The following is a 14,962-nucleotide window of genomic DNA, read 5'->3' on the forward strand; positions in this document are numbered from 1 at the left end:
TCACTGGGCATTTGTGGTGGCTGAGTCGTGAGCTCACTCTCCACGTCCTCACTCATTTGTGTTTCTTTTGTTTTCTTTCAGACCCTGGAGTAAGTGACCTGTGAATAGAGTCACACTGGAGGTTTTCTAAACGACTTCATGCTTCTGTAACAGTGTATGGACATCTGACATTGGGAAACCCAGCAGGTATGTTGAAATCCATTTGTGTGTTCTTGTAATGGTGGATGCTGTTGCCATTTTATTTCAGATCTTTGCTCAGGTTTCCATGCAAAGATCTGTTTTGAATAATATGACTTTTAAATAAACATGATCAAAAGCTCCAACATCAATCGTGGCATTCTGATCCCAGCGTGCACACAAACTGTATCACATAATCTATAAGGATGGATATCACTTATTCAAACAATATTGGAAGGTGGTCTACAAGGTGCAAGTTACATGCACGTACAGCAAGGCAAGGAAAAAACTGAATTACCAGCCATTGCATTCACATTCGCTTTCATATAAAATGAAAATCACAGCGTGGAGCTGGTAGCTAGCCAGCCGTGAGAAGCTAGCTCCTGACTCATTTTGACACTGCTGGAAAGACGGAGACTGGTGGGGCTTTGGAAGTCACTAGAAGCACATTAGGGCCCTTGGAGAGTGTCTGTGTGGATACCTGTGTTGCAGGTGGGCAAACGACTGTGTTTGAAAGATCTACTGTATTATCACCAGTATGAACCCATTGCATTATGTGAAAAGGGAATGAATGAAATAGTGAGTCACCCCTCTTAAACTACTTTACTGTGGCCCAGTGGCTGTGGTATGTCATGAGGCAAAGTTTAGGCCTATTCTTGGATCACCTTTTTCATACCACTGCAGCATGCATGCCTGAACAGCAAGTCATGTGTATTTCAAAATGTTCCAGTGCTACAGTGAAAGCCCAATTACCCATAGTTTATAATATATCTCTGATAATGAACATGTTTGTTATCCTTGCACTTAAATTAGGTTTTCACTATTGGACAGCCTTGCATTTATCACAACATATGGGGTAAATGGTTCAATTCAAATTCATTCATTAATAGCTATGCAATTATTATGGTGATTGCTGTGGAGTAATAGATGAAACACGTCAGATTTCTCCTCATGGTTAGACTCTGCACCACCATGTCCTTATTTTTGGAAAAGGCACTGCAGCAATTGCGTAGGAAGAAAGAATAGGGTTTGTTTGGTGCTGCTCACTGGGATTGTTCTATTTTGAGAAATTACAAACATGAATAGGTCTGCTTGTCTTTACAGACATCTCTCTCAAAAGGCCTTCCTTACCACAGTGTTTGCCCGCTATATATTTCCCTCTGCTGCAGTTATGGAGGGGTGATACGACAGGCTTTTAGACAACACAGATAAGTCATTAGAGGATGGTGTCATGACAGTGGATTAATTTCTATGATTTAGTGATTATACAAGAGGTTTTATACAACATTTCGCTCCCATGAAAGAAGATGAGGGGAATGCGGGGAATCAACCTTCTCTTTTTCCTTTCTCAGATTCTCCTTTACTGATGGTCACCATATTATGCCACGTTGCTTTTAGCAAACAAGTACTTGCTTTTTGAAAACTCAAACAGAAAATGCACATCCCAAATGGTGAGATATTTCTTCATGGGCAGGCCTATCTTTTGGTCTAGTTATATTTTGTCAAGAAAAAAATATAGGACAAAGTAGTTTACTTGGCTGAATCACCAGCCTCAACGTTACCTCCCAATGCTAAGATGCATCAGAATGACATTTTCTTCCCAAAGGCCAGGTATGACACAGAATGACTCGGAGGGTGTCAGACACATCGAGCCAACATGTTTAAATGCCCGGTCTCAAATGCCAGTGCTGCATGTTCCTGGTCAAACCTCGTGGGTCTGACTTTGTTCTTGGACATTTGCTTTCTTTATTTTATTTTATTTTTTCAATAAATGTACCTGGGGAAATGTGGCAAGAAAGCGTGGGACTGGTTGGAAATGAATGTGATCACGTCAGGGAAGGGACTGTGCTGAACGACGTGTGGAAAGAAAATGTGTCTCTCTGAACTCCCTTGCTGCCGTGAGGCATAACACAATTAGACTTTAGATTGTTTTTTCCTCTCCCCCTGCCCATCTGATTTCTGCTCTTGCCTGGCTATTCTCTTTCATCTGCTTTATTCCTCTGTATTGTCATAATGTAGCAGACCCTGAGTGCTCTCACAGATCACTGGTACAGCTATCAGTGAAGTGGTGCCGCTTCAAATTGGGTCCCTTAATTTAGTCTCTCCACATTCATTCTCAGGATTACATGTTCAGGGGAAAGGGCTGTAATGGGGGAGAGGAAAGATAAACATACTCTATAGGTAGAACAATCTAGAGTTGCACACAGAAATCTCACACAGAGTTTAGGAAAGCAGAGAAGAAAGAAAAAGTGTGTTTGCAGTCGTGAATGTTGAAGCGGCTCTTTGCTTTTGGAAATGACTACCCTGATTAATCCTCAGCAGTGTTGGGGAGATAAGTGGAAGTTAAACTCAAATATGTTTTTCCACTCCGTCGAAGCTCATTTTACGTACAGTATATGTGCTTTTCAACAAAAGAAGAACAAAATGTAATTTGTGTAATGTAACGTGTAATTAACCTCCCTCCATTATTATTATTAAAAAAACATTGTCGTAATGTTAATAATACTAATGACAATAAAAATATAATCACCCACCTTTTATGGAAACTTACTGAAACTTTTTAAAAGTCAACTTTTTTTAAAAGGTTTACTGTCTGCTCTGCACTATTGTCTTCCATTTAGCAGCCTTGAGCCCTTCAAACCTGTCCAATGGCTCACAATACATAGTAAGTATGAATATTCAACTCATTATCATAAAACATGAGCATATTCATCTGACTTTTGTTCATCTTTATAAGGATCAGTTAGTATGTATGCATATTATGTGTTCCATCAGAAATAAGTTGAATTTGGTTTAAATTGGTTACAAATGGTGCACTCTGATTGAACTCTGACGCTGCCTTACTAGACCAGCATGGCCTTGTGAGAGACAAAGAAAAATAACCCTCAACCACAAAGACTGAAAACATACAGCACAACATCTGTTTACCTGTACCAAATGTGTTTACTTTTACAGTACTTCCTTCGAGGCTTGTAATATTTTCATCACTTAAACACATACGCTACTTCAGAGTCTGTGCTTATTTCACAGATTATTTTCACATAGTTCCTCCATGTGGATTCATGACCAAAATGATTTCAGAATCAGATTTATTAGTATTTGCCAAACATGGAAATAGGTAGGAAGTAGACCGCTAGACACACTCAAAACATTCATATTTATATTACACCAACAGGCCGGATAATTATATCCTGGATGTTCAGCACATTCTCACCATAAACATTGCAGTAAAATGTCATCCAGTGCAGTTGCAGCTGTGAAGGGAGTCCAGTAGAGCACTTAACCAGTGGGACTGGCAATTTTACAGGATTTAATGGTAACATTTACCTACTGTCTACCTCTTCCATTAGGACGTTTTCTGACTTGTTGTCAGCCGTGGATGTTTCATAGGCCAGTTTCAACATACCCAGAGCAGCTGTCTCTAAATTTACATTTCAAATTGTTTCCTCGACATTACTCATGTGATGAGAGAGTTGCAACAATATTCATCTGTGGCCACACTTTACTGGAACAAACGTAAAGGCATGATTAAGCCATTAAGGCCACATCTGCCAGCCTAATTCATTTTTAATTTGCAGAGAACTCCGCTGTATATTGCCACAGTGGATGTGACATTTTAATTAAGCTGGGGGCTGTAAAAATGTTTACCACGAGGTTGCAGAGGTCTACTGCTCATATCACTGTGGAGAATAGTAACCAGACTGGCTACCACTGCCAGACCAGCACACCCCCGAAATCACACAGACCTCCCTACGATCATTGCAGCAATCTGTCACACATTGAACACAGACAGAGTGAGGCAATTAATTTGCATCCCTTCTAGTTGAATATTGTACTTTCATACCAGTAAAACCAGTATTATTTATGGAATACTTGGACTTTACAGCTCAGCTTATTACATCAGTATATTTAAATCTATTTTAAAGACCTTTCTTTTTCCTGTGGTAAATCCCTCTTGAGATATTCTTCTTCTTCTTTTTTTTAATACTGCCTTTGGCATAAACACTGGGACTGGAAATAGAACTCTGAGATTAATTTGACACGCAGAATGCCAACTTGAAACACTGAAGCACAGACATAAACCATGCATGATGGTGGTAAATACTGTATATAGTATATTTAACTAAATGATTTCTGGTTCGCATGGATAATTCCATATTTATTGCATGAATACACCATATATTAATGTGGAGGGATGGGGTATAATGGGATTTATGGGATTTATGATAGAAAAATGTAATCTCGGATGAATTTGACTCAACATCTGTGTTGCTTATTTACCATCAAAAGGAGGAAGAAGGGATCAGCCTGTTGAAGTTTGTAAAATATCAGGATGTCTGTGTTTCGGGACCCTAAGCATACTGGACATATAGATCTTTGAGCCAGATATTCTTATAATGAATGGTGTATGTCACGTACATCATTATTATATAGCTGCTGGTTTGAATCTCCAGGAGTCGTGGTAATACAGTATGTGAGCTGGAAAAGTGAATGAGTTCCACAGTCTGCAGCTGTTCAATAATACAGGGAGGAAGATGTGTACTGAGCTGCACTCCAGCACGTATACTGTACTGGAACTGTGTGGCAGCGTGGATTTTGAATCAAAGCATTGCTGCAACACAGATGATACTGTATATAAAAATCCTTTTTTTGTTGTTGTATTTAAGCACCGTAGCATTAGAACCCTAATATCTTAGAGTTCCAAGTCTATTTACAGCTTCGTATTTACTAGCTGAAATGAAGTGAATGTGATTTCTCGTGACGGTATGGTTCATGAATATGAATGTCCAGCTGAGAAAGCGCTTCGGTTAACAGCGTACTCCCTGCACAGCTTCCACGCTCCACACCACCTCAGCACATGACTTGGCATTATAATGACACATTATTATTGTCATTATTATTGTTGATACATATTTTCCTATGACATTCAACAGCGTCTTGTGAATCGGTTTGATGGCATGTCTGTATGCTCTGCGGACGGAAATATCAGCCACGATCCTGTCAGCCGAAGCGCCGAGCGTTTGGTATGCAGTGCAATTATAACCGAATGGGGGATTTTAGGATTTAGAAAAGCATTCTGTGCACGTTCTTGTCAAAGCACAGTTTGACAGGGAGAGTGAGTGGGATGTGGCAGACAAACAAAAGAGGGTGAGGACTGTCTGAAAGCGGTGATGTCTGCGGAGATGTCTGTTCTGACTAATGTTGCAAAACCAAAGCAGTCAGCGCTGTGGACAGCTCCGCTCTGTGTTGTGTTCTCCTCGGGCCCTTGGACAGCTCCCTGTGGATCTGACCACATTCATACGCAGTTCATCCGCAGTGTATCGACAGGACAAACACTCTGTATTTCTTACTATTTTAGAAACTGTCAGTTTTCGAATGAACTCCATTTCCAAGTAACCTTTATTTTATGAACTGATGACTGTTTCGCTGACTTTTTGGACTCATGAACTCACTTTCATGCAAGAAAACCTATTACTAAAACGCTGTAAAGTCCAGGATTGAGGACGTTGTTCCAATACAATCTGGTAATGTACAAATGCTGTATTTAGAATAATCCTTTAGATTTAATGAATTCCCAGGAAATTGTCTGCAGTGTATGTTCTGAGTTGTGGCTACCCTTGTGTAACATCGAACAAATTCTTATTAGCCAGGTTTTTCTGCTTTTTCACTCGTGTGCATAATATTTTACACAGAAACACACATAACTAAGATGAAATAAGCAATGTTTGATTGGGATATAACAGCCTTATTAAACAGATCCCCAAAACATGTGAACATAGAAATAGACTTAGATTAGAAAATAGATTTGCTGATATTCTATAATGATGCCTTTTCATGCCCTGGCTCGAAGAGGAGTATCTAATTAAAAAAAGCTAGCTTCTTAATCATTGTGTCTGTAGATGAAGTGCAGCGTTGCAAACTAACTGCTTAGAAAAATAATAAGAAAAATGAAGCAGGTCTCCCAACCGTGACTGTTCGAATGAAAACAAATTCTTTCATATATAGTTACCGTGGTTCTGCATCAGATAGACATCATGAATAGAACATATTTTTGTAGCCTTTGTGTGACGGCGCAACATTCCATTGTATCCTGAACATACCATGTACTATAGATAAGAAATTACACCTTTACATATACTATAAGAAATGGTATCTTTACAATGTGAATACAGTCCTACCTTAATTTTTACATTTGTGGGATCAGTTATGAAGGATAACCCATTAAATCGAATGGCACTGGGCTTCTTCTGTCTTTTGCTCTTTCCATTACTTTTCATGGATGGAGAAAGATTACATGTCACTTTTCATATTTCAGAATGTAGTTATTGGAGAATAACATGATTCTGAGTGACGGGAAATTAATGGAGTCACTGTAATTTGTCTTTGCTTTTTCTTTCTTTTTGTTGTTTTTGCTTCCCATGTCTGTAAATCAACGTGATTATCCTTTTTCACAAAGACCTTTAACAATGTTTTACTGAGTCATGCCGTGTTGTGCAAAAAGATCTAATGGAAATGTCTTGCATTACATGAAATTCTTCTCACCAAATAGCTTTGGGACAAAAGTTTAATAGGCAGAGGCTGAAAATTCAAGTCTTGGATGTCATGAGGTCCAGAAAAAAAATGCATATTACATTTTCTAGCTGCTCCCAATATTTTTAAAGGGAATACAGTTTGAATTCTCCCATCCTGCTTTTAAAAGCTAAATACACTATCTCAATGTAAGCAGCAGTATTTTTTCATGGTCTTTTAATGTTGTGGATTAATGGAAGTTTATGACTACTCTGAGAATAAGACAGGATAACACCTGTGTAATTTCCTCTTTTCCCCCTGCTTTTATAATTTCCTGTGAAATTTTTGCAGCGAATAAAACATTTCTTACCTCGATGTGCCAAAGTTGCCTTGCAGAAACCAGACTTCCTTTTCCACTAACAGGACGGCTTATGTTGAAGTCAGTCATTCATTGTCCTAATCATGAAGCTAATTTACCTTGTTAAATTGGGATTTGACTTTTTTTGGTTTCTCCCATCTCTTTGCAGAGTTGCTCACTTTTAGTGAATTCAGAATGAGACTTAATTTGTCCAAGTAGCAACATCTGCCAGCTGTTTTGAATAGGTTTTTGATGAACCAAAAAGTAACTCTATTAAAATAATGGAGACATTTTGGCAGGTTTTAGATCTATTCATCAGCTCATCATCATTCAATCAGCTGAATCCTGAATGCTAAATTCTCTCTTACATCTTGTGCAAGTTTTCCACTGTTGGGACCTAACCGTTAGGACTACACAATGCGGCCTACAAAGCCTACACAATGCGGCCAGACAAAGGGACAAAGGAGATAAAAAACTACAACCACCATTTTAGTGTCACCTCCACCTGGTCGCGAGATCTGACGTCACACAACTGGTGCCCTATTGGCTGACAACTGCATGGGACTCCAGGGGGTCCCCCGGACCAGCCGTGAGCTATAAATCCCGGCGCCACCAGATCCCTCTCTCTCTCCAAAGTAACTCGCGTTACACCAGGAGGTGAACATAACGTCTGCAGCGTTTTCCTTTGTCCTAGGCCGCAGTCTTTCCCCCAAACTCGCTGGACGAGCAAGAGACTGTTTTACCCCTCTTTTTCTCTACTCGTTTTATTTTTCTTTTGTTTATCATTTTGGATCCCGAGGAGACCACCGCGACAGCGCGACTCTCCCGTTCCCCGCGGTAAGAAGAAAACTTTCTTCTTCCCAGCTGCCAGCAGAACTCGACCCGTCTTTGTCTGAAATCAGCTGACTAAATCGCCGAGCCCTGCGATTGTTCATCATTTCCCTGCAGAAGGAAGAATAACTAACGGTTTTCTTCAACCAATTGGATCCGGCGCTGAACGAGCGCCCACGAACTACCGTCCGTTGCCGGCGTCAAGGAACGCCATCACCGCACGGGACGAAACCCTCACATCGACGCATCTCACATCGACAAAAGTAAGAGGCTATTTGTCTGGGCACAAGCAGAGATTCGATAGTGTAGGACATGCTTGTAATTCTTGTTAATGTGTTTTAAGTTCTGATCGCGGACCGCCAAGTCTGTTTGTTCATGTGCTGCTGTATGTGAATGCTGATCGTGTACCCACGCAGCTGGGTGGATTTCTGTAACAGTGTTTCCGACTAACCTCCGCCATATTCGTGAGCTCAGAAAGCCTCTACTATCAGTTAAAAGACCGGTCTCGCGGAATAAACGCCAGTTCATTCACGCGAGCCCGTGTGATAGCAGCACGGCTTCTGGGCCTCAGAATATCGCTCGCGCATCCTCTCTCTCTTTGTTTGTGTCCCGCTAACACACACACACACATACACGCCGCACACACGTGTCCTAAACCAGCTGTTCCCGGCGGACGCTAGGGACATAGCTACATCTGGTGGCTACATACGGCTATCTCTCTCTCTCTCTCTCTCTCTCTCTCTCTCTCTCTCTCGCTACTCCATCGGACGTCAGTGGCTCCGCCCCTGAACGCTGCGAGGAATAGCTCCACCTCTCTCTCTCTCTCGCTACCCCATCGGACGTCAGTGGCTCCGCCCCTGAACGCTGTGAGGAATAGCTCCATCTGGTGGCCGCACATAGCCATCTCTCCCTCTCTCTCTCTCGACACACACGCGCACACACACGCACACACTCCACGTGTGTCTCTCCCTTTGTTTAGCTTAGCTTTGTGTGTTAGGTAGTTAGGTAATAAGGCTTTGTTAATTGCAGTGTTATTGATTGTGATCATTATTACTGATTTTAATAAATCTTATTATATTATAACTAGCGGTCTCTTGTGCTTGTTGTGTATATGTCACTGGATAACAGCAGGTTGTGAAGGCTAGTGCTTGAATTTCACGCCCTTCTTAATTGTTAGATTGTTTTTATGCTTCCATGCCAATGATCACGATGATTGGCATGTGAGTATAAAACCTTTATATTGAGACTGAATACAGTTTTAGGTTATCTTTTCCCTGATCCCAGGGTGGTGCCCCGTTTATTCATGATTATATCATGATAATATATTAAAAATAATTATTAATACCGATAATCATATTGATATTGATAGTTAACTGTTGATAACCAAATCTGCTCCTGCTACAACCCCAACACCACCAAAGCTACAACAAAATCAGAAGCACTTCACTGTCAGCAAATATGCAAGGTTGTCTATATGCTGGTTGTTTGATTATTAGTGTTAGGCTTCAGATGAACATCTCTTTCCTCTGCTTATGTCCTTCTCCCTGGATTCACTCTGTGCCTCCAGAGTAGCTTTCCTCTGTTTGTGGAACTAAAACTCCAGTCTGCCTCAGGACTCTTCAGTGTATAATCCTTTCAAACTTCACTTTTCTTTTTTTAATGCAGGGCTTGGAAATATATGTTCATTTCTTTACACCTGGTTTTCAGAAAGCATGAGATGAATGACCTTACCATTTAGTAAAGAACCTCTTCCCTGTCTGTATCAAACTTATCAAATAACTCTAAAAAGCAAACTCTGACCTAAATTCCTCTCTGCACATTCACGTTTATAGATGCTAAAAATAGTGGATGTGAGTTTCCATCCATGCTCTGACTGTAACACTTCAATCACTCTGTTCTGTCCTCTTCATCTTCACCACAGAAGGCTGTTTGCACACCTGCCAGGGTTTTTTGTTGGCTAAATATGATTGCACACAGCCCCCCCCTTTGTTGGATCCATCTGTGAATTTTAGGCTCTTAATTGGCCTTTTTTTCTTGTGCATTTAGGCTCGTCTTATTTGGTTCCCCCTGAATCATTGACATCCTCATGATGATCAAATCATTTTCATTTTCTTATTACTTTGTGAAGACATTACTTGACATGTTCAATTGTTTCTTAAATGGCGACTGAGTTGCTGCGGGAGAATGAGCTTAAATGCAGTGTGTGGGGTCGCCAGGCACTTGTTTTAGCATAGGAAGTTCTATTTTAAACACAAGTAAAGTGGAGCTGAGACCATATTTCCACGCCTCTATGATTGTTCCGCTACTTAAGTTGACTCGTTTTTAAATCTTCACCACTTCATCAGTATGGCAATTTAGGAAGAACACAATAGTTACACTCGCAAAACAATTCAGTTGGGTACATTTGTAAAATGCAAATCTCAATGAGGAGCATTTTTTTAGTTTCTGTCGTCATCTGTGATGATAAATAGAACACTCTGTGTTTGGGACTGTTGCTCACACAAAACTAACACTTTGAATATTGAGCTCCAGCAAACTGCGATGGGCACTTTTCACTGTTCAAAGTGAGCAATTTTTATAGAAAATTAAAAATTCAAATAAATAATGAGAATACAAATAATCATGTGCTGCATAGGCAGAACCAAATATTTAATGAAAAATGACATTAGCTTTGAAGGGAGAAAAAAAATAATTCACAAAGTAAAGCCAGCGAGTCACAGGCCATTTAACCGTATGTGTCACTCATCTCCATGTTTTCACTTTTAACTTAAATGTTGTTCTTAACTTAAAATAAAGTTGCCTTGCCTAACTGCACTGCCATGACGATGTGTGGCATGTTTTTGAGACTGCTCCCTTTATGACATATTTGATCATTTATCCTGGCACTTCCTTTCACAGTGTGGGCGCAGATAATTTGGCCTCATATGTTTCTGATGTTGCTTGGAAGGAGTGTTTGCAATTGTGATTTAAGTAGTTAAACAGTATTCCATGAGGTGTTTCCATTTTATGTGCCTTCTGCCTCAATGTACTGTTTCTATATAATCTCATTATTTGACACTTGGAAATATTGCCCCTTCTTACATTCATGGCAATAAAGCCAGACCAAAAAACAACCACTTTCAATGCATTGTGTTTAGTTAAAGTCCCAGTCGGCATCATTTTTTTGATCATATTCACCAAAGCCGACACTATACTCCCATAGAACAACATAAATCATCGGTTTTAGAGAAAAAAACGCACCTCTACATGAACGTAGAGCCTGTTGTTTGTTCTGCAAAAAATCGACAGAGCCCGGCTCATCCTGTCCAATCAGCACACAGGGCTGTGTTCGTACACACAGAGCCCCCCCCCCCCCCTCGGGTCGTACCACTATCACAGGGGGGAGGTGGAGGGAAGTAGCAACAATCTTCCAATTCCTCGGTTAAAAACCGAAACGAGGAGGTCCAAAACAACCAAGGAAAAGAAAACACCGGTGGAAAAGAAGGAAAAAAAGAAAGATTGCGACGGTGCCCGTGATAAAACCAGAGTCAACATCGGACCTGCGTTTCAAAGGTGGCGTGATCTAAGGGATTTCAAAGTGCACGAAGTCGAGGGGAAGGAGCTCGGTGGTCGTGGGGGAGGTCGTGGGGGAGGTCGTGGGGGAGGAGGGCCCTCGATCCGCCAGACTTGCCAACTGGGACTTTAATAAATACAGGACATTATAAGCTTCACAATTATGCTATTTCAATCAGTTGTAACCGTAGTGGTGTATTTCACGTTTATCCTTTGCTGTGGTCTTTTAATGGAGTTTGACCCGGTTAACTAGAGCGCTGCAGTAGACAATTGGTGAAGAGGCAGGCCTCCTTTAAAGAAAAAAAAATATTGCATTTCTTCTTATTGTGACTGTTTTGAGCATTTCTTCTTATTGTGACTGTTTTGAGCACTCCTTAAGCGAGAGCTTATATCTTAAACTGTCTGCTCGATAACTCAATTCAATTCTTATCTCAGGCACACGGAAGAGATTTAGTGTGAGCTTTCTTCCTCTCGCTGTAGGATGTATCCCACAGGCCAGACTGTAAAGCAATACAGACGACCCCCATCAATGATGTCTTTGAGAGATTACCGTGAAGATGGGCGTTACTAACACGGCACAGCGTGTGACAACGGATGGTTTATTGATGGGTGCTACAGAGGCATTTGCAATACAAGGTGGGGGTGACAAAATATTCCACAAATATGACTACATGGAGAGCTTATAGATGTTAGAGATAGGTCTATTTGCTTGTGGGGACTTTCTTTATACTTCTGTTATCCATGGAATGCAGAAGTGAGTACTGGAGTATACCTCTTATAAAAACCAAATATTTCTATTTTTTAGTTTTTTTTGCTTATTCTGTGGCTAGAAGCCGCAGTAAGTACAGCATGACATTAATTCTGAGGTAATTGCAATATGTCAAAATGTTTGCAGTCAGAATTGTGGAAATAGTGAAAGTGGAAGCCCATCTGCACTGAAAGAGGCGCTGAGATAAAAGGTGTGACTCCATGTCAAGCACTGACAGAGGTGCATGAAGGGAGGAGGAGTTGGAAGTGTTGTTGAGGTGTTTAATGCACATACTTTTTTCAGGACATCTATGACTTTGAAGTAGTCTTTGGTGGGTTGATGGCTTAGCTTACGCAATACCGTTAGATGTACGGTACCGTGTTTTCCCTCAACACAGCCATGTTGGCTCTGCACAGCTCAGGCTCTAAATCCCTCAGCAGTATTTTTTGCAAGCAGGGTGAATGTTTGCCAGCAAGCAATGTTGCGCTCATCTAAAAAGAATTGTTGCAGGCAGGGCATGGATGAAAAAACAAGACGACAATGCAAATATATTTAAAGGTCTGCACCCCGTAGCTCTCTTATGTGCAATTTATTAGAACATCAACAATTGACGTTTCAAGCAGAATGCTCTTCTTCAGATGCTGTAATATCAACAGTGTGCGAGCACCATCATTTGTGGATCATTATTTTGAGGTTTGGTCTGTCTGTCTACTATGCTAGTTGTTCCCACTGTGGTCTTAAAATGAAGAAATATTTATTCAGCACCTGTTTTCTCCCATGAAAGACAAATGTCTCATGTGTTAGGGTTGCACAATCAACGGAATATCAACTGTGATTACGATTTTGGCTTCCAGCAATTAAGTGGACATGATAATCTGCCATTTTGACATTTAAAATGTGTGCTCCGCTCACAAAAACCTCGGCTGCATATCAAATAAAGTGCTTCCTAAACTAAGAACCACCCACTAATACGCCAATACTAATACTCATATATTTGTATTGGATCACATCATGATCATTTGTGTTATATTATGCTTCTAATTGCATTTAGAAAAATCAAACATTTCAGCTGGAGAGATTTCTTTTCTCATGAGGAAAGAAAGCACCACTTCAGAGACGGGATACAATGATGTGATTAGGTATTCGTTGAAAAAAAAAAAACATGTTTACACTAATCCATCCTGACTCCTGATATTGGTGCTCCAATTTCCCTCAGTTCTTCCTCCATTTGAAGTTCTCAATTTATTCCTCCATTTATTTATTTATTTCCTCAATATCCCTGCATTTGTATGTCTGGAATTTGTATGAGACACATTATTAGCATTAGTGGCTGTGCAGAATAAAAATGGAACTCCATTTTCCTGGCTGGTCTGGTTCACCCTTGTTTGTTCCTTGCCCTTTATTTCTTTTGCTCCCTATTTGACATTATTTGGCCAACTTGTTTGTTGTCATACCCAGTTTGTTCAACTCTGTTTATCCGCCTTTGTATTTGTCTTAATGTTTACAGAGTACGGATGTATTTGTTCTCTCTTGTTTGCTGTAGCTGTTGTGAGGAGGTTTTGCTACTCCTCTTGTAGAGACCAAACCAAAGAGAGGAGCTGTGCATTTCACAACAGCTGCTCATTTTAGCTCCACATCAATGTTTAATTACATCATATATACTGTAGCATGCTATAGAGGTGACAGATGCCAAAAATTACTAATTGAAATTGTTTTGTCAATGACTTGATGTGTATTTTCCCGTATAACCAAAAAGGTTGTATTGAGTTTACATGGAGATAAAACGGATAAAACCGGGAAATCCTCACATTAAACATACTTTTGTGTGTGTGTGTGTGTGTATGTGTGTGTGTGTGTGTGTGTGTGTGTGCGTGTGTATATATATAAATGGGAACATAATGTATCATAACAGGCGTCCTATGGAGATTGAACACACAAAAGCAAAAAATGTCCGTGTGCATGCAATAAAAGCAGAGAGGGCACTTGTCGTCCTTTGAACCAACAAAGAGGTCACTGTTAATCTAAATTCTTCCATGTGGGTGAGAGGGTTGGGAACTCATCGCCATCACACAAACACAGAAATGCCAGGCCTCTCTGGTAATAAAAGAAAGCTGCGAGGTGGCAATGGCCGGTCTGACATCCACCATTCTCCCCTGACCTTTGACTTTATGCAGTCTTTCTATGTCCAAGCAAACATTATCTGGGTCACTGAAATACAAATGTCAAGTATTTCCGCATGAGAATAGTTGTGATTTGGACCTTGGGGACAAACGGGGCCCTTTGTTTCTTTTTCTCTAAGCTTTGCTTCACTGTCTGATCGCTCATTCCATCTTTTCCTCCTTCCTCTTTCTTCATCGTGCCTTCCTCTCTTTCCATCTCAGTTTTTCCGCCTCTCTCCCTCCATCTATCTGCACTATGGCACACAGGACCTGTCCACTTGTTTGTAGAGAGCATTGCCTTAATGTTGTGTGGCAGTTGCTGAGGACAATGGCCGCCGGGTGTTTTGTGATGTAATGATCCCTGCCATCGCCTCTCACCCCCCTCCGGTCAGTTTAGGGGAGAAGGGGAAGGTAACGGGCCACAAACACGCATGAGGAGGAGCAGTGCTGGGAAACCTTATGCGAACGGAGCCGAACTTGTCACTGGACAGTTGCTGGCTCAGATGTGTTACAGGAAAATTAGCCAGGGAAGAGAAATACACACAGACTGTACCTTTCCTCTAAAACCACTGCCGAGGTGTAGGAGGACGAAGCCCCTAGCCTCCTCTTGATGCTCTGGTGAAGCTG

General features: G+C 40.8%; 1 protein-coding gene across 2 annotated transcripts in view; it reads left to right on the forward strand.

Moving 5' to 3' along the window:
* lingo2 (leucine rich repeat and Ig domain containing 2) overlaps nucleotides 1-14,962 on the forward strand; it is a 205,948-nt gene that overhangs the window by 75,224 nt on the left and 115,762 nt on the right. For both annotated transcript variants that reach the window (XM_084009989.1, XM_084009990.1), the window contains one exon: nucleotides 82-186. The gene's annotated coding sequence lies outside the window, so the exon portion shown is untranslated. The remainder of the gene's footprint in view (nucleotides 1-81; nucleotides 187-14,962) is intronic.

This window comes from Eutrigla gurnardus, assembly GCF_963514095.1.
Source record: "Eutrigla gurnardus genome assembly, chromosome: 5".
NCBI classification, from domain to species: domain Eukaryota; kingdom Metazoa; phylum Chordata; class Actinopteri; order Perciformes; family Triglidae; genus Eutrigla; species Eutrigla gurnardus.